Below are 26504 nucleotides of genomic sequence, written 5' to 3' on the forward strand. Positions count from 1 at the left end.
TTTGTTAGAGGATAAATTCTGTAAACTGCTTAGACCCTCTGCTAGTGGCTGGATTCTGGCATAGAAGCGGCGGAAGAAAAAAAAAATCCAACCCTCGCTCCTCAATCAATCAATAGTGCCAAAGGGTGCAAGCATGTGAACTACAAGATGATGCGTCAGTAAGGTGGGACTGTAGAAATGAGAAACAAAAGCAAACTGAAACCATGACAGCAAGTAACCCACCAAAATCAAGCATCTGGGGAAAAGCGCCTTACCTCCCACCTCCTGCCAAAGAATGTTAAAACCTGATTTCCCAGCAAAATAACGTCCGTCTGCCATTCCGAAAGAATTGCACAGCAGGCCGTAAGTGATGTACCATCTGAACTTGAAATGGTATTGCCTGTTTGTATGTTTGAGGGTGTGACAGCAGAAGTTGTTGTATCATAAACAAAAGGAATCCACAAGGTGGAAGGTGGTTGCTACCACAATGGTGGGGAGCAACCTGGGTTGTTAAAATACCCCTCACACACCAACAGGCCCCTTGGTGTCATGCTTCATCATCGGGGTCTTCGCAAACCTCTACGGAATGCGGCGTGCTACGACTTCACGACTACGCAGGAGCACTTTAAGGTGAACTATGTGTTTGGTGTGTGTGGGTAAACAATGTGAGTGGTGAGGTGAAGGTGAAAAAATAAAAAATACCTGGCACGTGAGTACAGAAAAATTTATTAGGTCTCCGGCTGGTATTATTAAAAGAGTGCTGTGATGGTTGTGGTCTACTGATTAGGGTAACCCAACCATGTCAGTGCGTCGACATGTTTCGGAGTTTGAAGAACTCCTTCTTCAGGACGAGGATGTGCACTACTTATCCCCACCTTACTCACATGTGTGTAGATATAAAAGTGTGCTCTACAAAAAATGGATATGGTGAAAATGTACCTATCTATGTTTAAAGTAAGGTCCGTTGCGCCCAATTGGCGATTCAAGACACCTGTAAACAAAAAAGTCAAATAAAAAACAGGAAATTACATGTTTTTTAAACTTTTTGCTGTGTAAATACACAGGGGGTAACAAGGAACAAAAGTGAAGGTCCAGGAACCCTGAAAAATGAAAAAAGAAAGAGGAAAACGAATAACACAAGAAACAGGACACACAATCAGGCATAATATCTGGTGGGACCACTAAGGGTAAAGTTCCTAATGCAGATGTATTGCTTACTTATGGAAAGAGGTTTACATGGCCTCATGAGCCACAGCGTGTTGGGGGGTCCGTTCTGCCAGATGAGGCAACCTGTGAGGTATTCAAGGAAATGGATCAACATGATGTAAACCCTCGTTTTTGTTGAAAGTATTACACACCACATCCACACATTCATACACACTCACGGTTACTCTCAGGGCTTCCTGACTTCCTCCCTCTTCACGCGGCTCCGACGAGTGAATTATGAGTTAAAGGGAGGGTTATTTATAGTCTAGAAGGATTCAATTGGCCGCTAATTGAAAACGGAACAGGCCCATAAAAGTATAATACTTGTGGGCTCTTTGTCGCTTCTGCGCGCATCGGGGATGTGTTCCCGTCTGACCACGCATGCGCGTTGGAGTAGTGGGGGCCGGCCGCGCATGCGCGGTTTGATGGTAGTGTATCATCGCAGCTCGCTGATGCGCATGTGCAAAGGGAAGACGTTTCTGTCTTAGTGTCCGGAGGATGTTACAGCGATTACTTTTGGCGAGTGCTACAGGATATAAACGACTGGAAAAGCTCGAATGAGGTCAAACAAACTGATCCATTCGCGAGGGATTATTGGAAAAAAGACTCCTGTCAGTACAGAAATCGTGTCTTTAGCTACTGTAATTTGTAGAAGTCCTTAGGGGAATGAATAACAATACAGTTCCAACTCATGGCTTAATCAATAGAGAATGTTGGTCAGGGTATTGACCTGAATAAAATAATAAATAAAAATGAAAAAATATATATATAAATATAAGGGGAAAAAAAGGCTCAGAAACTTGATACATAGTTACATGAGTTCTGATCACAACCCCCCATTGAGTTGTAGGTGCAGTTGTTCCATATAAATCTAGTTTATACAGCACGGTCACCTAAGTGATGAGTTAGGCTCATTCAGGTAGATACCGTGTGGCCGTTAGTAGGCGTACTTGGCAGGTCTCATGGGTTTTCTAGCGTACTTGACTCCATGGAATGGAGTCGTTCAACCCCGTCACGTCTGAGCCCAGACGAAACACCCATCTCTGTTCTTTCTCAAATAAGCCTCTTTCTGATGGTAACTGCTCAATAACAGTCCAATGTATGTCATTCACACAGTGCTGTGCTTCAAGAAAATGAGATGCCATTTTTGTTGTCTGTTTTTTGCACCTTACATTGCTCTTGTGTTCGTTAATTCTCGTTTTCACTGCACGTGTGGTCATTCCTACATACTCCTTGCCACAAGGGCACGTGATGAGATATACCACATTGTGGCTGTTGCAATTCGTGACAGCACGTTGTTCCCATTTTTCGCCATTCTTGAATTCCAGAGTCAGACTTTTTGTGGTCAAATGGCAGTTATTACAATTCCCACATGGGTAGTGCCCGTGTAGTCCTTTCAGCCTTGTTTGCTGTACTGCATTGGTTTTCGGTCTAGTGTGGACCAGAATGTCCTTCAGGTTTCTTCCCCTTCTATGGGCAAAGATGGGTTTTTCCAAATCCAGATTTACACTGGTCAGGATGCGCCAATGTTTGTTTATTAGTTTGGATACCTGGTTCGACACAGGATTGTAGGTCGTGATACAAACTGGTCTGCCTGATTCCTCTTTTGGTGGGTTGTCATCCAGCAGAGCTTCACGGTTATTGTTCCTGGCTCTTTTCATTGCCCGGGTAATGATCTTGTCTGGGTATTTTCTCTGTTGTAGTTTTTTACTCAGGTCCAGAGCCTGGATTTTGTACTTCCCCACGTCGCTGCAGTTTCGCCGTAGGCGAAGGAACTGCCCATATGGTAGGTTCTCTCTTAGGTGACGCGGATGAAAGCTATCGAACCTAAGGAGGCAGTTCCTTGCCGTTGGTTTGAAGTGCGTCTCTGTCTTTAGGAGGCCAGCTTCATGATAGATATTCAGGTCTAGGAAGACCATCGATTCATTGGACATTTGATGAGTGAACTTTAAAAACTCATTTTGGGTATTGATCCATTCCATGAAATCCATGACTGATTGGTTGTTACCTTCCCACACAACCAACACGTCATCAATATAACGTTTCCAGGATAGGATTTTGCTCCTGAACGGGTTGTCTTGGTGAAGGATTTTGGTGGTCTCTAGATGGTGTACGTAGAGACCAGCCAAACTAGGAGCAAAGGTGCTCCCCATGCTGGTCCCATGGCGTTGTAAATAGAGGGTACCCTCATACTCAAAAAAGTTTTGGGTGAGGGCCATCGAGATGCACTCCATTACTACGCCTCTTGGGGTGTGGTAAAGCCATTGTTTGCTGTATAGAACTTCCTCGATGATGTTGAGGGTTTCATCGTGTGGGAGACTGGTGTATAAGCTCTCCACATCGAGGCTCAGTAAGATCTGAGAGGAAGGGTCAAAAGGATGGTCTTTCAGTAGTTGGAGTATGGCTTTGGTATCCTTGAGATACGTATCAGTGGCCTGTACCAATGGTCTCAAGAAGGCATCTGCGAACTTGGAGAGGGGTTCTAATATTGATGAAATACCCGACACGATGGGGCGACCAGGGGGATTTTCAAGATTTTTATGAACTTTGGGTATCGTATAAAAATACGGTGTTCGTGGGTTTTTTTGTGTCAAGAAAAGGGCCTCTTTTTTCGTTAGCCAATCATGGCTTAGAGCTTCTTCAGTCATTGCGCCCACTCTGATTCGTATGGACTCTGTTGGGTCCCCTTCCAGAACCTGATAGTTCCTTCTGTCTTCGAGGAGTCTCCTGCATTCCTGATCGTACGCCGTTGTTGTCTGAATCACAACGGCCCCGCCCTTGTCCGCGGGTTTTATAATGATCAGTTTGTTTTGTGATAATTCTCTCACAGCTTGGTTCTCTGCTCTGCTCATGTTTTGAAAAACCCTAGAGTCCGTTTCCACTTTGCCTAGCTCTGACATTACAGCTTTCTCAAAAGCTAAGACTTCAACTGGAAGTTGGTTATCCTGTGGGGTAAAGGAAGATTTTGGTTTCAAACCCGTGTCGGATGTTTCGACTCTGGGTGCTTGATTGTGAAAGAAGGCCTTCAGTTTGATGGTCCTAATAAAATCCTGGACCTCCTTGTGTAAAAGGAAAATGTCAGGCTTGTTCGTGGGTACGTAGCCTAAGCCTTTATTCAATACTTTTTCTTGTATTTCAGTTAGTGGCCACGGGGATATGTTTATGACTAAGTTCCTCTCTTGCTGGTAGAGGCTTGACCCGCTGTCATGCTCCTGGTGTGCATTCTGGGGTCTGATTCTGTCACTGGTTGCCAAGTGACATTGTTTCCTCGTTTGTTCCGTCCCCTGTTGGATCCTGGGCCCCACGATAAAAAAGATTGTGGATTTTGTTGTTGAACGATTGGTTGATCTTCCCCCCATTGTGGGTACATTGGGCCCATTGGTGGTGGGCCATATTGATATTGTGGAAATTGGAAAGGGCCCTGAAATGGGTTGAACATGGGTGGTCCTTGGAAACCTCGCCATCCTCTTTGGCGTGGATACTGGTTTCTCTGTTGCCGATATCCGCCCCTTTGTTGTCTTTTGTTCCTAAATCCCCCAGAGTTATTACTGGAAGAACTCCCATCTGAATTGACGCTATCAGCATCACTGGTGTTGCCACTCGCCACATAATCTGCTTTAGTGTAGGGGTAAGCCCATTCTGCTGTAAAGCGGTCTTTATCCTTTTTAAATTTGTTAAATTTACTCTGTTTTAAAGTGGCTTCGAAATCAGACATTTGTTTGTTAAGCTCCTCCAAACCTTTCTTTAAATCAGCCGGTTGGATATAACCTTTCAGCTGGACTTCCAATCTCTGTATCTCAATCTTTAGTTCTTGGGATTTTTTACTTGCCGTCTGAACTATCAGTACCAGCCAGTCTCTGGTGCAATGCCAGGAGATTAAGGACCATGCTTTTTTGAAGGCCAAATCGTCTTGGAATATGAAAGGTTCATTTTTCACTAGTAGGCCCTGAGGGGCTAGTTTGTTCCTTAAGTACTCCCTCATGAGTAGACCATGTAGGGCAGCTCTTATCTGTACCTTCCGCACATTCGTTAATTCGTCCCAATCTCCTACTGTGGGGGCAGGGTTGTCGGTGCTTAGACCCTCAAAAGGATTATCCTGCGCCAAAAGTCTATCGATCTCATCCTCAGTGAAAGTTAGCCCGTGTTCATCCTCCATGATGGTTGTAGTGGATGGTAAAGATAATGTTGGATGTAAAGTGTGTCGTTCAAAGGTGTGTTATTCGTTAAGGGAGGGGCTCCCACAGCTGTACGCTGTCATAAATAATCTTTAACAAAAGAGGGAGAGGGAGAGGAAGGTGTGGATTCTGTCTCCCCTAGTAAATATCATAAACAAAAGGAATCCACAAGGTGGAAGGTGGTTGCTACCACAATGGTGGGGAGCAACCTGGGTTGTTAAAATACCCCTCACACACCAACAGGCCCCTTGGTGTCATGCTTCATCATCGGGGTCTTCGCAAACCTCTACGGAATGCGGCGTGCTACGACTTCACGACTACGCAGGAGCACTTTAAGGTGAACTATGTGTTTGGTGTGTGTGGGTAAACAATGTGAGTGGTGAGGTGAAGGTGAAAAAATAAAAAATACCTGGCACGTGAGTACAGAAAAATGTATTAGGTCTCCGGCTGGTATTATTAAAAGAGTGCTGTGATGGTTGTGGTCTACTGATTAGGGTAACCCAACCATGTCAGTGCGTCGACATGTTTCGGAGTTTGAAGAACTCCTTCTTCAGGACGAGGATGTGCACTACTTATCCCCACCTTACTCACATGTGTGTAGATATAAAAGTGTGCTCTACAAAAAATGGATATGGTGAAAATGTACCTATCTATGTTTAAAGTAAGGTCCGTTGCGCCCAATTGGCGATTCAAGACACCTGTAAACAAAAAAGTCAAATAAAAAACAGGAAATTACATGTTTTTTAAACTTTTTGCTGTGTAAATACACAGGGGGTAACAAGGAACAAAAGTGAAGGTCCAGGAACCCTGAAAAATGAAAAAAGAAAGAGGAAAACGAATAACACAAGAAACAGGACACACAATCAGGCATAATATCTGGTGGGACCACTAAGGGTAAAGTTCCTAATGCAGATGTATTGCTTACTTATGGAAAGAGGTTTACATGGCCTCATGAGCCACAGCGTGTTGGGGGGTCCGTTCTGCCAGATGAGGCAACCTGTGAGGTATTCAAGGAAATGGATCAACATGATGTAAACCCTCGTTTTTGTTGAAAGTATTACACACCACATCCACACATTCATACACACTCACGGTTACTCTCAGGGCTTCCTGACTTCCTCCCTCTTCACGCGGCTCCGACGAGTGAATTATGAGTTAAAGGGAGGGTTATTTATAGTCTAGAAGGATTCAATTGGCCGCTAATTGAAAACGGAACAGGCCCATAAAAGTATAATGCTTGTGGGCTCTTTGTCGCTTCTGCGCGCATCGGGGATGTGTTCCCGTCTGACCACGCATGCGCGTTGGAGTAGTGGGGGCCCGCCGCGCATGCGCGGTTTGATGGTAGTGTATCATCGCAGCTCGCTGCTGCGCATGTGCAAAGGGAAGACGTTTCTGTCTTAGTGTCCGGAGGATGTTACAGCGATTACTTTTGGCGAGTGCTACAGGATATAAACGACTGGAAAAGCTCGAAGCATTATACTTTTATGGGCCTGTTCCGTTTTCAATTAGCGGCCAATTGAATCCTTCTAGACTATAAATAACCCTCCCTTTAACTCATAATTCACTCGTCGGAGCCGCGTGAAGAGGGAGGAAGTCAGGAAGCCCTGAGAGTAACCGTGAGTGTGTATGAATGTGTGGATGTGGTGTGTAATACTTTCAACAAAAACGAGGGTTTACATCATGTTGATCCATTTCCTTGAATACCTCACAGGTTGCCTCATCTGGCAGAACGGACCCCCCAACACGCTGTGGCTCATGAGGCCATGTAAACCTCTTTCCATAAGTAAGCAATACATCTGCATTAGGAACTTTACCCTTAGTGGTCCCACCAGATATTATGCCTGATTGTGTGTCCTGTTTCTTGTGTTATTCGTTTTCCTCTTTCTTTTTTCATTTTTCAGGGTTCCTGGACCTTCACTTTTGTTCCTTGTTACCCCCTGTGTATTTACACAGCAAAAAGTTTAAAAAACATGTAATTTCCTGTTTTTTATTTGACTTTTTTGTTTACAGGTGTCTTGAATCGCCAATTGGGCGCAACGGACCTTACTTTAAACATAGATAGGTACATTTTCACCATATCCATTTTTTGTAGAGCACACTTTTATATCTACACACATGTGAGTAAGGTGGGGATAAGTAGTGCACATCCTCGTCCTGAAGAAGGAGTTCTTCAAACTCCGAAACATGTCGACGCACTGACATGGTTGGGTTACCCTAATCAGTAGACCACAACCATCACAGCACTCTTTTAATAATACCAGCCGGAGACCTCATAAATTTTTCTGTACTCACGTGCCAGGTATTTTTTATTTTTTCACCTTCACCTCACCACTCACATTGTTTACCCACACACACCAAACACATAGTTCACCTTAAAGTGCTCCTGCGTAGTCGTGAAGTCGTAGCACGCCGCATTCCGTAGAGGTTTGCGAAGACCCCGATGATGAAGCATGACACCAAGGGGCCTGTTGGTGTGTGAGGGGTATTTTAACAACCCAGGTTGCTCCCCACCATTGTGGTAGCAACCACCTTCCACCTTGTGGATTCCTTTTGTTTATGATATTTACTAGGGGAGACAGAATCCACACCTTCCTCTCCCTCTCCCTCTTTTGTTAAAGATTATTTATGACAGCGTACAGCTGTGGGAGCCCCTCCCTTAACGAATAACACACCTTTGAACGACACACTTTACATCCAACATTATCTTTACCATCCACTACAACCATCATGGAGGATGAACACGGGCTAACTTTCACTGAGGATGAGATCGATAGACTTTTGGCGCAGGATAATCCTTTTGAGGGTCTAAGCACCGACAACCCTGCCCCCACAGTAGGAGATTGGGACGAATTAACGAATGTGCGGAAGGTACAGATAAGAGCTGCCCTACATGGTCTACTCATGAGGGAGTACTTAAGGAACAAACTAGCCCCTCAGGGCCTACTAGTGAAAAATGAACCTTTCATATTCCAAGACGATTTGGCCTTCAAAAAAGCATGGTCCTTAATCTCCTGGCATTGCACCAGAGACTGGCTGGTACTGATAGTTCAGACGGCAAGTAAAAAATCCCAAGAACTAAAGATTGAGATACAGAGATTGGAAGTCCAGCTGAAAGGTTATATCCAACCGGCTGATTTAAAGAAAGGTTTGGAGGAGTTTAACAAACAAATGTCTGATTTCGAAGCCACTTTAAAACAGAGTAAATTTAACAAATTTAAAAAGGATAAAGACCGCTTTACAGCAGAATGGGCTTACCCCTACACTAAAGCAGATTATGTGGCGAGTGGCAACACCAGTGATGCTGATAGCGTCAATTCAGATGGGAGTTCTTCCAGTAATAACTCTGGGGGATTTAGGAACAAAAGACAACAAAGGGGCGGATATCGGCAACAGAGAAACCAGTATCCACGCCAAAGAGGATGGCGAGGTTTCCAAGGACCACCCATGTTCAACCCATTTCAGGGCCCTTTCCAATTTCCACAATATCAATATGGCCCACCACCAATGGGCCCAATGTACCCACAATGGGGGGAAGATCAACCAATCGTTCAACAACAAAATCCACAATCTTTTTTATCGTGGGGCCCAGGATCCAACAGGGGACGGAACAAACGAGGAAACAATGTCACTTGGCAACCAGTGACAGAATCAGACCCCAGAATGCACACCAGGAGCATGACAGCGGGTCAAGCCTCTACCAGCAAGAGAGGAACTTAGTCATAAACATATCCCCGTGGCCACTAACTGAAATACAAGAAAAAGTATTGAATAAAGGCTTAGGCTACGTACCCACGAACAAGCCTGACATTTTCCTTTTACACAAGGAGGTCCAGGATTTTATTAGGACCATCAAACTGAAGGCCTTCTTTCACAATCAAGCACCCAGAGTCGAAACATCCGACACGGGTTTGAAACCAAAATCTTCCTTTACCCCACAGGATAACCAACTTCCAGTTGAAGTCTTAGCTTTTGAGAAAGCTGTAATGTCAGAGCTAGGCAAAGTGGAAACGGACTCTAGGGTTTTTCAAAACATGAGCAGAGCAGAGAACCAAGCTGTGAGAGAATTATCACAAAACAAACTGATCATTATAAAACCCGCGGACAAGGGCGGGGCCGTTGTGATTCAGACAACAACGGCGTACGATCAGGAATGCAGGAGACTCCTCGAAGACAGAAGGAACTATCAGGTTCTGGAAGGGGACCCAACAGAGTCCATACGAATCAGAGTGGGCGCAATGACTGAAGAAGCTCTAAGCCATGATTGGCTAACGAAAAAAGAGGCCCTTTTCTTGACACAAAAAAACCCACGAACACCGTATTTTTATACGATACCCAAAGTTCATAAAAATCTTGAAAATCCCCCTGGTCGCCCCATCGTGTCGGGTATTTCATCAATATTAGAACCCCTCTCCAAGTTCGCAGATGCCTTCTTGAGACCATTGGTACAGGCCACTGATACGTATCTCAAGGATACCAAAGCCATACTCCAACTACTGAAAGACCATCCTTTTGACCCTTCCTCTCAGATCTTACTGAGCCTCGATGTGGAGAGCTTATACACCAGTCTCCCACACGATGAAACCCTCAACATCATCGAGGAAGTTCTATACAGCAAACAATGGCTTTACCACACCCCAAGAGGCGTAGTAATGGAGTGCATCTCAATGGCCCTCACCCAAAACTTTTTTGAGTATGAGGGTACCCTCTATTTACAACGCCATGGGACCAGCATGGGGAGCACCTTTGCTCCTAGTTTGGCTGGTCTCTACGTACACCATCTAGAGACCACCAAAATCCTTCACCAAGACAACCCGTTCAGGAGCAAAATCCTATCCTGGAAACGTTATATTGATGACGTGTTGGTTGTGTGGGAAGGTAACAACCAATCAGTCATGGATTTCATGGAATGGATCAATACCCAAAATGAGTTTTTAAAGTTCACTCATCAAATGTCCAATGAATCGATGGTCTTCCTAGACCTGAATATCTATCATGAAGCTGGCCTCCTAAAGACAGAGACGCACTTCAAACCAACGGCAAGGAACTGCCTCCTTAGGTTCGATAGCTTTCATCCGCGTCACCTAAGAGAGAACCTACCATATGGGCAGTTCCTTCGCCTACGGCGAAACTGCAGCGATGTGGGGAAGTACAAAATCCAGGCTCTGGACCTGAGTAAAAAACTACAACAGAGAAAATACCCAGACAAGATCATTACCCGGGCAATGAAAAGAGCCAGGAACAATAACCGTGAAGCTCTGCTGGATGACAACCCACCAAAAGAGGAATCAGGCAGACCAGTTTGTATCACGACCTACAATCCTGTGTCGAACCAGGTATCCAAACTAATAAACAAACATTGGCGCATCCTGACCAGTGTAAATCTGGATTTGGAAAAACCCATCTTTGCCCATAGAAGGGGAAGAAACCTGAAGGACATTCTGGTCCACACTAGACCGAAAACCAATGCAGTACAGCAAACAAGGCTGAAAGGACTACACGGGCACTACCCATGTGGGAATTGTAATAACTGCCATTTGACCACAAAAAGTCTGACTCTGGAATTCAAGAATGGCGAAAAATGGGAACAACGTGCTGTCACGAATTGCAACAGCCACAATGTGGTATATCTCATCACGTGCCCTTGTGGCAAGGAGTATGTAGGAATGACCACACGTGCAGTGAAAACGAGAATTAACGAACACAAGAGCAATGTAAGGTGCAAAAAACAGACAACAAAAATGGCATCTCATTTTCTTGAAGCACAGCACTGTGTGAATGACATACATTGGACTGTTATTGAGCAGTTACCATCAGAAAGAGGCTTATTTGAGAAAGAACAGAGATGGGTGTTTCGTCTGGGCTCAGACGTGACGGGGTTGAACGACTCCATTCCATGGAGTCAAGTACGCTAGAAAACCCATGAGACCTGCCAAGTACGCCTACTAACGGCCACACGGTATCTACCTGAATGAGCCTAACTCATCACTTAGGTGACCATGCTGTATAAACTAGATTTATATGGAACAACTGCACCTACAACTCAATGGGGGGTTGTGATCAGAACTCATGTAACTATGTATCAAGTTTCTGAGCCTTTTTTTCCCCTTATATTTATATATATATTTTTTCATTTTTATTTATTATTTTATTCAGGTCAATACCCTGACCAACATTCTCTATTGATTAAGCCATGAGTTGGAACTGTATTGTTATTCATTCCCCTAAGGACTTCTACAAATTACAGTAGCTAAAGACACGATTTCTGTACTGACAGGAGTCTTTTTTCCAATAATCCCTCGCGAATGGATCAGTTTGTTTGACCTCATTCGAGCTTTTCCAGTCGTTTATATCCTGTAGCACTCGCCAAAAGTAATCGCTGTAACATCCTCCGGACACTAAGACAGAAACGTCTTCCCTTTGCACATGCGCATCAGCGAGCTGCGATGATACACTACCATCAAACCGCGCATGCGCGGCCGGCCCCCACTACTCCAACGCGCATGCGTGGTCAGACGGGAACACATCCCCGATGCGCGCAGAAGCGACAAAGAGCCCACAAGCATTATACTTTTATGGGCCTGTTCTGTTTTCAATTAGCGGCCAATTGAATCCTTCTAGACTATAAATAACCCTCCCTTTAACTCATAATTCACTCGTCGGAGCCGCGTGAAGAGGGAGGAAGTCAGGAAGCCCTGAGAGTGACCGTGAGTGTGTATGAATGTGTGGATGTGGTGTGTAATACTTTCAACAAAAACGAGGGTTTACATCATGTTGATCCATTTCCTTGAATACCTCACAGGTTGCCTCATCTGGCAGAACGGACCCCCCAACACGCTGTGGCTCATGAGGCCATGTAAACCTCTTTCCATAAGTAAGCAATACATCTGCATTAGGAACTTTACCCTTAGTGGTCCCACCAGATATTATGCCTGATTGTGTGTCCTGTTTCTTGTGTTATTCGTTTTCCTCTTTCTTTTTTCATTTTTCAGGGTTCCTGGACCTTCACTTTTGTTCCTTGTTACCCCCTGTGTATTTACACAGCAAAAAGTTTAAAAAACATGTAATTTCCTGTTTTTTATTTGACTTTTTTGTTTACAGGTGTCTTGAATCGCCAATTGGGCGCAACGGACCTTACTTTAAACATAGATAGGTACATTTTCACCATATCCATTTTTTGTAGAGCACACTTTTATATCTACACACATGTGAGTAAGGTGGGGATAAGTAGTGCACATCCTCGTCCTGAAGAAGGAGTTCTTCAAACTCCGAAACATGTCGACGCACTGACATGGTTGGGTTACCCTAATCAGTAGACCACAACCATCACAGCACTCTTTTAATAATACCAGCCGGAGACCTAATAAATTTTTCTGTACTCACGTGCCAGGTATTTTTTATTTTTTCACCTTCACCTCACCACTCACATTGTTTACCCACACACACCAAACACATAGTTCACCTTAAAGTGCTCCTGCGTAGTCGTGAAGTCGTAGCACGCCGCATTCCGTAGAGGTTTGCGAAGACCCCGATGATGAAGCATGACACCAAGGGGCCTGTTGGTGTGTGAGGGGTATTTTAACAACCCAGGTTGCTCCCCACCATTGTGGTAGCAACCACCTTCCACCTTGTGGATTCCTTTTGTTTATGATATTTACTAGGGGAGACAGAATCCACACCTTCCTCTCCCTCTCCCTCTTTTGTTAAAGATTAGCAGAAGTTGTTGGCCAGCACTCCAGGTTGTGTGCTGCTGTCCTGGGATTACTAACACTCTGTCAACACGAAAATGGCACCCCAGACACACATGGAACGGTACCATATGTTTGCAGGTGTGTCACTGGAAGTTGTGGTCTTGCTGCACACTGGCTGGCACTCCAGACTGTGAGCCACTGAAGTACAGCAACACGCTGAGAACCCAGAACTGTTGACTCAAGTGTACGGACAACGTTTTCAAGTTTTGTACTGCTCTCTGAAAACCACCACAGGGACATTTGCCTGCTTTAAAGGGGTGAGAACAGCTGTGCAGGTAAAAAACTAAAAAGATAGTTCAAAGAAAAGCAGATGGATACAGTACTTCCGCAACGGGAAACTGATAAGAAAAGCACTCAAGGAACAACAGAAAACTGTTTGCTACAGCCAATAGAAATGGAGGAAAAGTAAGTGGCAAGCTCAGGAACCAATGAAAAGCCATAAAAGCAAGGGGGCGTGATGTAAGCCTCTTTTAAGATTTCTATGAAATACAATAGAATTCACAGCATGCAAAACCTAAAAGCCACCAGTCGTTGCACAACACAGTGCTTCTTTCCTCCTTCTTCCACTTACAGGCTAAGCCAGTCAGACCAAAGCCTCATTGCCAAACAGGAAAGAGCTGCTAATACTGCCTTGGCAGTGACTCCCACAGAGTCAAACCTGTTCCTCCTTAGGACACCAACTGCCCCAAGCATTGATAGAAAAAAAGGACATGGTAGGTATGGATAAATTGATTACTGTGGTAGAAAAACAGTGACTTATGTGTGAGACCGAGTACAAATCCATGCTGGCAGTAGGATACTGTTAAAAAGTATTACCAGGTAAATAATTAATCTATGATCAACCGTCATTACATTTTGTGGAGTAAGACTGAGAAGTTGCTATCACAAATTTTGTTCTAAGTTATGACTCCCAACAGTATCAACATACCGGTTAATAGCTACATTTTATTTTATAATGAAAAACATTAAACTCATCGCTTATAGGAGATCCCAATGCCAGTAGCTTAGGGACAGCAGCACAGAGGGGTAAAGGGATTGTTCCCAGAATGATGCAATCTGGTCAAGTGAAAAAGACCAGATTTTATCCCAGAGGCTATATAACAGAGGTACTGGGGAGCAGAGTAACCATTTCCACTCATTTTTCACCCTCCTTGAGGCACTTTCGAATTAGAAGTGTTGGCAGAGGTTTCCACAGCCTCGTGTTTGGTACAAATTGCATAGATTCAAATTTTTCTTCTGGGCCAGAGTACATGAGGAAATCCTAAGCCTGTGTGCCTATATCATACCAGGGACGACAACTCAAAGGGAAATATGCTGTTTGGGATGAACTAAAGCTGCCCCGCCGAGAAGTGGGGCACAGCTAGTGGGCTTACTGAGGTTGGCCTCTGAGAAGGGACACTGAAAGTCCCAGGTAACTTTCAGGAATCTCTCTACTATTAGGTGTAGTCAAAAACTACATATTATTGCAGGGGATGTGTGGTTTCTGTCCTCCTAAATGCAGCCCAGGATTGACTGCATTGAAACACGGGGCATCAACCCCTTGTTTCACTGCTGCACTCTCTACAGTTCATGTGCTCACTCAAAGATAGCACAGATGATTCATAGAGAGCATTTTGTTCTGTAATTGTGTGCATGGTCCTGATCTGTATCAATATGTGCCCTGCAGAGGAGAGCACCGACTCAACCAGGGACTTACATCCACATACTTAATCCATTGCAGGTCTCATGTTTGTCTGGAACTTAACCATTAGATTAAATCTCCCACATCTCATCCTCAAACGTTTAGGGCTCAATACGAAAAATATATTTGGCCACTCAGTGACAACTCAATGACCAACTAGGACATACATACAATCTAGATTCAGATTCTCAAAATCACATTCTATTTTCTTTTTATTGAGAGGTCACGTACTGTTGTTTAAACTATTTAAAATGTACACATTTTTCTGCAATGTTGGAGGACATACAGAAATTATAAAGTGGGTGTTCCGCAAGGCTTGTCAATTCAATGCGAATGGAGTGGAAACCCACTAAGATGTAAATTCTAGATCAGCTAGGCTTTGGTGACATTTGAAGTATGGCAAGGGATTGAAACCCCCATTGGTAAAGAGAAGCCTTCACATGGAAACGTGTGTGTGTGTAAAACAAAATAAATGATATATACACTGAGGAATGTCCCTTATGCCATAATCCTACACATTTGTTTTGTTTTTGGGCAGTCTGAGGTATCATTAAGTAAAGCGCTAGTGTATAAGGAGAAACATACAACAGGTGTTTTCTTTTCTGAGGTACTGTTCAGACATTTTTGAATCAGAAAAAAGGCATAAATATTTCATATGCATTGGTTAAGAATTGAGGGTTAACAATTATCATGGTCCTGGGCACTGATTTCAACTGGCTATTTAATTTGGAAGGGTTGGTGATAGGAATTACCAGCCCCATGGGAACTCCATAATCAACGGTGACTCTATTGATCATAAATCTTTTACCTGGACCCTCTGGGTATAATACAGAGAGGAAGTTGCACGCTCTGCAAGATGGCGGCATTTAGTTGAGCTCCGTCTCCTCATGGGGCTAACGAGGGTGGTTCCGGCTGTCCAATGACCTCCTCCCATATCCTAATCGTTGGATAAACCTCCCACCACATGGCAGCTCACAGTTGTGGTAGTGGGTGAGTCTAATTCCCACATTACAGCTGCCTTTACCACGACTGCATCTTCCGGACGCGAGTAGCCGCCATTTTGTTTTGCGTGGCACTTGCGTCATTGAAGACGTTTCATGAGGGCAAAACAACTTACCAATTGTAACTCTTTAAAGTCAAAAATAATTTCACTAAGGGAGTGATATCCCGCAGCTTCAAGAGTCAGAAGAGTTACCATAGGTCAAATTCAAACTGCGTATCTCCTTTGCTTGAAGCACCCTCCAATAGTGCACATCTCTCCTCATGTGGATGTTTGCGGACCTCCCACTCCCTGCAGAGCCAATAGACTCCAACTTCGCTTGATGCCTCCTCCTGATACCTACTTCTTGGGAGTCTTTCAGCCAGATTCATCAAGCGAAAAGCGCTCGCAAAAGGGCCAGATTCTGAGAATCTGGCCCTTTGCGAGTGCAATTTTTGCATTTGGGATTCATCATCCCAAATGCAATAATCGTTAATAAAGAATTCGCAAATTTGCGAGGATTAGCATTTAAGGAATCTCTATTAGAGATTGCTTAAATGCTATTCATGAAACATTTAAAAATTGCAAATTCGCAATTTAGGACCGCTATTTACCACGAAGTCAAACCTCGTGGTAAATAGCGAAAACTTAGAAAAATGCATTTAAATGCATTTTTCTAAGTTGCATGTTACACACACACATGTCCTTTGGACATGTGTGTGCACAACATCAGTGTAAATTCACATTTCAGGGGTGCTACAGGGTGTCCTTTGGACACCCCTGCACCCTTGAAATCGCATCCTTATTAGCGATTAGCAAATTGCTAATCGCAAATAAGGAATAACTCCCCATTCATTCCTATGGGCCTGTAGGCCCATAGGAATGCATGGGGAGTTATTCCCTATTTGCGATTAGCAATTTGCTAATTGCAAATAAGGAACATGTAGGAATCGCAATATTTTTTGCAATTCCTACATGAATCACGTTTTGCAAGTCCTTAATAGCGATTCCTTATGAATCGCTATTAAAGACTCGCAAAACGGGTCTTTGATGAATCTGGCAGTTTCTCTTTACATCTTGCTCACCCTTTTGGAGAACCCAATTGGCTTGATGAGCAATTTGTCTATGGAAAACGTATTCAGGCTTGTTTGCTTCAGTACTTGAAGGTCAATACGCCCAACAACTGAGACAGCTATCAGAAGTTGTTTTTATGGGTGTGTGTCTTCAACGCTTGACAGGATTGTGGTTGTTAAATGTACTTTATTGTCCTACGGTCTGTACGTAGGTGTTCGTTCGGTCACTTGATAACCTCATCTTGCATCCTATATGATGAATGCGGCCTCTGCTGTATGACGACACACATCTGTGTTGGCGGGCTCCAGTAAACTTCCCTTTGGATGTTGGAAGCGAATGGTGCAAAGGAATGGGGTCTGTCATCATCCCTACCTTTCCTTTGATTGGCATGTGCTTGAATTGTTCTAATTCTTCATGGAAGGAGTCATCAAATTTAGTACAATGTCTCCATTGCTAGTCTTCTACTTCATATTTTGCCAGTCTATCCTAGGTTTCTCACAAATGATTTGAGCTTCAGTGGATGTGAATCGGTACTCATACGTTGTATGGTATTTCCCCTGTAATTACTTCACATCGCATCCCCTGCTTTTTTACAGGCCTGTGAGCTCCTCTATTAAATTTTACTTTCCAATTTAAAACATACCATAGTCCGGTTATCTGGGATTTGGATATACCATTCATCAGAACTGTGACCCTTTCATCTCCATTTTCCTGCTGAGACACATATCTTTGTGCATCTGTTTTTATGGGAAGGATCCCTACTTCTAAAAAACTTCCTCAATGACAAGTTCATTTTATTAAAATGGCTAGTGACTCAGTCTCCCTCACGAAGACATCTTCATCTGGCGCTAAACCAAAAAGAGTAAAAAATGATCCTCTATTCCTGGTTCAATCTTCCTCTAATCCGATGTTGGACTCAATTTTAGATGAATTGCGTGAACTAAAACCGTTCATGAATACCACTAATGAAAAACTACAATTGATTGAGGACCGATGGATCAGCATGGAAAGTAAACTGTCCGAAGTGGAACCAAGTATAAGTAATCTTCAAGACATGGCTAGTAAAATTTCCTCATTGGAACAAGAAATCTACAAACTTAAACTTCATACTGCAGATCTAGAAAATTGTAACAGAAGTAACAACCTTCGATTATATGGACTACCTGAAAATGTTGAGGGTCCAGATCTTCTCTCTTTTTTAAAGTGATTTGTATCTGATCTCCTCAACCTTCAATCTTCGTTTCCCCTTAACATCCAGCAGGCTCATCGTCTTGGTCGTCTTCAAGCTCATTCTAATAAGCCACATGGGATTATTATGCTTTTTATAGTATTCACTATGAACATTCGTTATGGCATCCTTCATCCCTGTCTCTGCAAGATTTCTCACCATGGTGTTTCTCGTTCATTTGAGTATCCATCTAAATTAAGATAATTTCTCCAATCCATTACTAAAATGCCTATGGATACCAATGCTCAATGTTCTTAACTAATTTGACTCGTTAGTGCTCCCTTCTTGGTTACCTTTTTGCTGTGGTCTTCATTTTTAATACCCTCACTATGTCTTATGCGGCCTGATTATATCTATAATTCTCTAAATCTCTCACTTCCTTATCTCCCTCTGCTCCAGCCTCTCTCGTTGTTGTTCTTATTCTCGGGTGCTGACATACCCATTTCTTATTTCCTTCTCTTTATACTTCAGATCTGTTTTTTTGTCTTTGATCTGTCCCTGTATTTCTCTGTTTCCTTCTATCTCTTTCCCCCTCCCTTACTTGTCACCTTCCCTTTTTTATTCTCCTTATAAATGATCGTTTTATTTGCTCTCTTATGTTCTTATTATTTTAATATGTTCCCAGATTTATATTACTAGTGTTTTTCATCTTCTCCGTTGTATCTTGCAGTTCGTCATCATTGCATTATCCCCCTGTTCTTCAAACATTACTATGTTTAATGTTGATTCATGGAATGTGCGTGGTCTGGGTCATTCCATCAAGCGTCAAATGGTACTCTCTCAAAGCTTTATTGTCAGATTGCTTTTTTGCAGGAAACCTACTGTAATGATGTTGAATCTCTTAACCTCAAGCGTCAATGGGTGGATCAAGTTGTTTTTTCACCAGCGATAAATCGTAAGTGTGGTGTTGCCATCCTTTGCCATACATCTTTAAAACTACAAATTATATCTTAGCTTGAATTCTATCTCCTGAGGCGGAAGCCGGGAGGAACGCTCGTTTTTTAACAAAAATTAAAATCGAATTGATTGTTTTTACCTGTGTGTTGCACTTTCCCCTGGGCACTCCCCCTCCTTAAACTTGCTCAGTTCTCCCCGCGCAGCCGATCTAAACGCTGCGGCGGGTCAGAGAACAAATTTGCCACAATTACCCGGGAAGCCAGGCCACGCCCACTTCCCTGAGGTCACGCCCCCTTTTACCGCTACATAAGCCGCGCTGGAAAAAAAAGCCCGTATTAGCTTGAATTCTATCTCCTGAGGCGGAAGCCGGGAGGAACGCTCGTTTTTTAACAAAAATTAAAATCGAATTGATTGTTTTTACCTGTGTGTTGCACTTTCCCCTGGGCACTCCCCCCTCCTTAAACTTGCTCAGTTCTCCCGGCGCAGCCGATCTAAACGCTGCGGCGGGTCAGAGAACAAATTTGCCGCCATTACCCGGGAAGCCAGGCCACGCCCACTGCCCTGAGGCCACGCCCCCCTCCCCCTTTAAAACAATGTGCCTCGGCCGGACGCGCAGCGGATGCGCGCTGCGGGTGCGCCGTCAGCGTGCCAAAGGTAAGCCCGTCTGCGCCCGTCCGCGCCAGGACGGGCCATTGGCCCAGTCCCCCTGCATCCTCCAGCTCGACACCCTTCAGCTACTCTGCAGGCACACTTCGGCAACTCAGGATTAGTACCCCTGACCTCTGCCTCCATACAATTTCACCCGAGGAGCGCCAAAACAAATGGAACCATTGCTCATACAGACTCACCCCTCACTCCCCCCCAAAACTAGCACAATCAAAATGGCCCTGCTCAACTGCAGATCCCTCCCCAAACACAGTACTGAGATCAACCTTCTCATACTGGACAACAATATCGAGGTGCTGTTCCTTACGGAAACCTGGATCAACTCAGCCTCAGCCCCAGACATAGTCCACGCTTTACCCCCGGGTTACCTAATCAAACACCTAGACAGACCGCTAGGGCCAGGAGGTGGCATAGCAATTATCACCAAAGCCCACCTCTCCTGCCAGTTCAAGGACAGCCCAATCCTCGACTGTGAAAACATCCACTTCTCCATACACCTTTCCCCGGAGAAAACTCTGTCGAGACTGTTGGTCTATCGACCCCCGGGCCCACTTGGACAGTTCCCTAATTCACCGGTGGATACAGCTACCTCTCTAGCCTGTCTCTCTTCCAACTTCACAGTGTTAGGAGATCTTAATATTCACTTTGACGAGCCAGGGAACAAAATAGCTGTAGACCTCAAAGAAGATCTAGCCGCACTCAGCCTCTCCTTGAAAAATCTCCACCCCACTCATATTAAGGGCCATCTCTTGGACCCTATCTTTTCTAATATCCCGGAACTCACCACATCAATACCCCTCCCCATCCCCTGGACAGATCACCACCTGATCCTTCTTAATCACCCGATCACCACCGAACCCACTCATAGCCCTCCACCCCAGGCACCTTCCCGCCCGTGGCACAAACTAGACACAGATGTATGGACCAGCCAGCTGACAGCCTCCACTCCCACCTTGGATCCGGATCCCTCGCTAGCAGACAACCAAATTCGAACCTGGATAGAAACATCCCTAGACTCGGTCCTCCCCTATAAACACCTCCCCAGTAAGAGAGGATCATTCAAGTCACCTTGGTTTACTCCTGAATTGCGCGAACTGCGGAAAAAATGCAAAAAACTAGAGCGTCTCTGGAGGAAAGACTGGGCATCAAACAGCAAAGAAACTTATAAATCATCCATGAAACAGTATAAAATCCTTATAAAAGATACGCAAGCTGCCTATTTTGAAGGAAAAATTCTAGCTGCAGCCAACTCTTCCAAGGAGACCTACCGTAAAGTACGATCACTTATGAAAGTCCCCGAACCTCAGCCTGTTGCTGACCCTACCGGCGCTAGATGCACCCAACTTGCCGAGTTTTTTTCCTCTAAAATTCTCAAAATCCTAAAGACCTTCCCCCAGCTCCACCCCCCGACAGACCCACCAGCCTGGCCGATCGACCAAGACGCCCCCTCCCTGGATGCCTTCCCCCCCATTTCCATTGAGATGTTGGTGGCCACCCTTTATCAAGTAAAGAGCGGGTCCCCGGCCGATCCAGCGCCCATGAGCAAACTGAAATTAGTCGCTCCTACAATATCCCCCCTCCTAACCAGGCTAATAAATGCCTCCCTCTCCCGAGGGATAGTTCCCGCCAACTGGAAAAGTGCGATAGTACGTGCACTCCTCAAGAAACCCCACCTAGACCCCACGGATCCCTCCAACTTTAGACCTATCTCCCTCCTTCCAGGCATCAGCAAAGTGGCAGAAAAAATCATGAATGAACAGCTATCCACCTTTCTAGAGACCCACAACCTCCTTCGCCACTCCCAGACAGGGTTCAGACCAGGACAGGGGACCGACACCGCCCTCCTGGCCGTGACAGAGGAGACTAGATCCATCTTGGATGCAGGGGGATCAGTGGCAGTGATCCTCCTGGGCCTGAGCGCCGCCTTTGACTCGGTGGACCATACCATCCTCCTCCACCGTCTCCACAAAACTGGAATCACTGGGACCGCCCTGGCCTGGCTAAAATCGTTTTTAAAGCATAGGACCTTCCAAGTGGCCGATGGTCACGGTCATTCCAAAGCCCTTCCCCTTCAATGTGGGGTTCCCCAGGGATCGTCCCTGAGCCCCACACTTTTTAACGTTTACATGGCCCCCTTAGATGACATAGCTTCACCATTCGGCATAAAGGTGGTCATGTACGCCGACGACACCCAACTAGTCGTCTCCATCAATCAGTCTGACCAGTCCATGGAGAATCTGGTCTCCTGCCTGCAGAGCATATCTAAATGGATGGGCGACTCCTGACTAAAACTCAACGGCGAGAAATCCGAGATTATGCTCCTAGGCGACCCGCACAAACTCCCGAAGTCCCTTGCTTGGCCACCCAGCATGGGCTCCCCCCCTACACCAAAAAGTGAAATCAAGAGCTTAGGTTTCTGGCTCGACCAGGATCTCAGCTTCAGAGCCCAAGCGAGAAAGACAGCCGGTACATGCTTTGGGCTCATGCGAACTGCCCGGATGATCCTCCCTCTTATCCCCCCCCAGTCTAGAAAAATTCTTATCCAGGGCCTTATTATCTCTAGACTGGATTACGGAAACGCCCTGTACCTGGGCGCCCCAGGAGCTGTCATCAAAAAACTTTAGCACGCTCAGAATGCCGCAGCTAGACTCTTCACGGGGACGAAACCCAGATGCTCTGCTAAACCCTCCCTCAAAGCTCTTCACTGGCTCCCCATTCAGGAGCGCATTGCCTTTAAAACACTGTGCATCTCTCACAAAATCCTACAGGGTAAAGGCCCTCCCATACTAAAACCACTCATCAAACCCCACAAATCCACTAGACAGCTTAGGTCAGACTCCCTCTTCTTTGCCAGCATCCCCAGAATAAGAAGAGCGCGCACGGGTGGGCGCCGCTTCGCATACAACGCCCCAAAGCTCTGGAATAGCCTCCCCCTCAGCATCCGTAAGGAAACCAACCTGCTGCCATTCCGCAGGCTATTGAAGACCTGGCTCTTCCCCCAATAATTCCCCCCCAGGAGCACTTCATGCTGATACTATAGCGCTGGGACGCCCTTGGGTAGCTACGCGCTCTACAAATCCAAATCAAATCAAATATCGACTGAAAATGATGCGAGTGGACGATGGGTAATACTTCATACCACAGTCCATAATGAACTTGTCACCTTCTTTATTATTTATGGACCGGTTAAGCTTGACCCAGATTTTTGACACAATATTAAACTAAAATTATCTTCAATTAATAACCCCAATATTATTGTTGCTGGAGATTTTAATAACTGGCTTGACCAATTTGCTGACAGAAAATCAGATTGCAAATTTAAACCTGATAAATCTCATAAAGCATTTCAATCTGCTGCTGCTTCTCTTCCACTCTATGACGCCTGGAGAACTAGTAACCCTGACTGTTATGAATTCACGTTCTTTTCTAATGTCCCCCATACTATGTCTCGCATTGATTATGTTTTAATTTTTAAATCTTTACTACCCTCGCTCAGTCACCTGAGATTGGTTCTATTTTTATCTCAGATCACGCCCCGGTCTCAGTTTCCCTTGACCAGTCCCTTGCCATTTCCAAACAGACTAAATGGAGATTAAACAATTCTTTATTATTGGACCAAACTTTTATTCGAAATGCTACTTCCCTCATACAGGAATTTTTTCAGTTTAACAAGTCAAGTGATATTCCACCCATAGCAACTGGGATGCCTTTAAAGCCTTGCTTAGAGCTTTCACCATTGCCTACACTGCCTGAAAGAAAAAACTCACTACCCTCCCAATACATTTCCTCCCTAGAACATATTAAGACCCTTGAACACTCTTATTATACTACCAAATCCCCTACTCACCTCTGGGATCTAATTAAAGCTAAATCTGACCTAAATAAATAGGCCACAACTGATGCATGCAATGTCTTAATTAAGATAACATCTAAATATCATGGGGGTCAAAACAAAGCGGGTAAAATGTTGGCTAATTACTTAAAAATCAATTGGCCCTATTCGCAACACTCTTACTAACACTCTACTGTACTCTGATTCAGATATTGTTAACTCCTTTCATGCTTGTGACGGAACCACTCGTCATGAGCCACGGGCGCGCTGTGCTTATGACGGAATGGTTCCATCATGCCGCGGCCGCTCCGCCCACGCGGCACTGATTCCCCGCCTGTGCGGGCGAATTAGTGAGTGGGCGGAGCCGTGACGGAACCACTCCGTCATAAGCATAGCGCGCCCGTGGGTCGTGACGGAGTGGTTCCGTCACAAGCATGGTGGCGCCGCACGACCCCCCTCCCCCCCAGCGCTGCGGTGGAATTACCGCCGCGGCCAAGGGGTTAAAGTATTCCAGACCTATTATCACACATTATATATGGATGACTCCTATCGCACCATAAATGACACACATGTATTTTTTGATGGCCTCCCTTCCCCTAGCTTTGATCCAGATGATACGGCTCTCTTGGAAATAGATATAACTCTTCAGGAGATATTGGATGCAATTAAATCCTTAAAAAGAGCTAAGGCACCCGGTCCTGATGGTTTCTCTATTGAGCTCATATCCTCCTTTTCATCTATTTTTGCTCCACACTTACTTGAACTTTTTACCTCCTTTATACTGCACTCTAAACCGGAAGGATCCTTTCTTGACGCCCTTATTGTAATTCTCCCTAAACCCGTCAAGGACCTCTCCCTTTGCCAAAATTATCGCCCAATCTCCTTAATTAACTACGATTGCAAATGTTTTGCAAAAATCCTTGCCTCTAGACTGGAAAGGGTTATTCCTAAACTTATTGATCCTGACCAATCTGATTTTATTAAGGGTAGACTCTCTTCAGACAATGCTAGAATGCTTTCGAATATTCTCACCCTAGGCAGTAGGTATTCTGATTCTCTCGCAGCACTATCCCCTGACGCTGAAAAAGCTTTTGATCGTATAAATTGCCAATTCATGTTCAAAACTCTTCACTGGTTCGGTTTCGGCCCCAAATTTATTTAATTTAAGTTATTCTATTCCGATCCCCGTGCATGTGTAAATGGTCTTTTATCTCCTTATTTCAATTTACATAAAGGCACACAGCAAGGATGTCCCCACTCTCCTCTTTTTTTTCTTTTATGTCTTGAACCCTTCCTTGAACATATTTTCCATAACCCTTTGATAACTGGTTTTCTTCATAATTCCCATGAAATTAAATTGTCTGCTTTTGCAGACAATATCTTAGTGTATCTTTCGAAACCCTTAACCTCCTTACCCCCTTTTTTACAGGAGATTGATTTATATTCTAAAGTATCTGAATACAAATTAAACTTTTCTAAAACTGAAGTTTTACCTTTAAATTCTCTTTGTTATCAATCCATGTCACACCAACTTTAAATGGTGTCCAACAAAAATTTAATATCTCGGCGTATGGTTTTCTCCTACCATTCCCCACACTCTTACCCATAATTTTACTGCTATGAAAACTAAGATTCAAAATGTACTGTCCTGATGGTCCCCTCTACATCGGTCATGGTGGGGCAGGTTGGATACCATTAAAATGATGATTGCACAGCTTATTTTATTTTTGCTATTTATGTTACCCTTTAAAATACACAATTATTATTTTAATCAAATTAATTCCATATGTACTAAATTTCTCTGGATCAATAAACCTGCCTGCATTGCTTTAACTCAATTAATCAAACCAAAGAATGAAGGGGGTGTTCGATTTCCCAATTGGAAGTTATATCACACTGCTTTTCCAATCAGACAAGTATATGCATTAAATAGACAATACCATGATGCTCCAATACCTAGTTGGATTAATTTCAAACGTTCTCTATTACATGACGTTTCTTTCCATGACATCTGATTTATGTCCAACTGTACCTTCATATCTAAATATCCTGTTTTAAAACACTGCCAATACTTTCTACACTCGCTATTTATGGATGGATCCAACATTAACCAGGCCTTCCTTGCTTCCTCTTTTTGGTACAATAAATGTATTAGGTTTCATCATAAATCATTCTACTTCAAACATTGGAAAGAGAAGAATATTTTATATATTCACCAACTTATATCCCATAATTCTGGGTTGCCTTTTCATAAATTGCAAGACCTTTACGATTTACCCTCTTCCTGTTTACCTCAATACTCTCAATTATCACAGACACTTCAATCCTTTCTTACGTCTAAAAACTTTTCTATCAACGACACTCCATTTATTCCCATAACCCCTCTACACAACATCTCCTCTGAATCTAATCCTAAAGCCTCATCTATATATAAAGTCTTATCTTCTCCTATCTCTGAAAGACCAAAATCTCCCATTGAACTAGCTTGGGAACTTGACCTGTCCATCACCCTTTCTCCTCAGAAATGGGACAAATTATGGCATACACTTTTTTCCACGTCTAGAGCTGCTACTATCATGCAATCTTTATTTTTTCTTTACAACAGAGTTATAAGAATACCAGTATTTTCACACAAAATTAACCCATCCTACTCCCCCCTTTGCTGGTCATGCCTTTCTACCAATGGTACTCTATCTCATTTGATTTTCTGTTGTTCCAATGTCCAAACATTTTGGAAATTCATATGGGCCAAATGTTCCAAGATTTTCCAGCTAAGTATTCCATTAACATATCAAAATGTCTTTCTTGGTTCCATGTCATTTGACTCTCATGATGCAGTACTAAAGTTGACATTGTTTGATCTGTTCATTGCTCTTGCATTTAAAGTTATTCTTACTTGTTGGAAAGAAAATTCCAAAAATATGCATGTTAACTTGGTGGAACCTTATTGTGTTGAACATAGGATTTCCACTGTTTCCTCCTCTTCTGTAGCCCATAGAATTAAATCTGACTTATTATGGTTACCCTTTACTACGTTTC

The 26504-nt window shown here is 44.0% G+C and overlaps 1 protein-coding gene across 1 annotated transcript in view; it reads right to left on the reverse strand.

Moving 5' to 3' along the window:
* The window catches only part of ACSS1 (acyl-CoA synthetase short chain family member 1), a 1294163-nt gene that overhangs the window by 415701 nt on the left and 851958 nt on the right, over nucleotides 1–26504 (reverse strand). The gene's annotated exons all lie outside the window — the stretch shown is intronic.

Source organism: Lissotriton helveticus, chromosome 6 (assembly GCF_964261635.1).
Source record: "Lissotriton helveticus chromosome 6, aLisHel1.1, whole genome shotgun sequence".
Taxonomy (NCBI): Eukaryota; Metazoa; Chordata; class Amphibia; order Caudata; family Salamandridae; genus Lissotriton; species Lissotriton helveticus.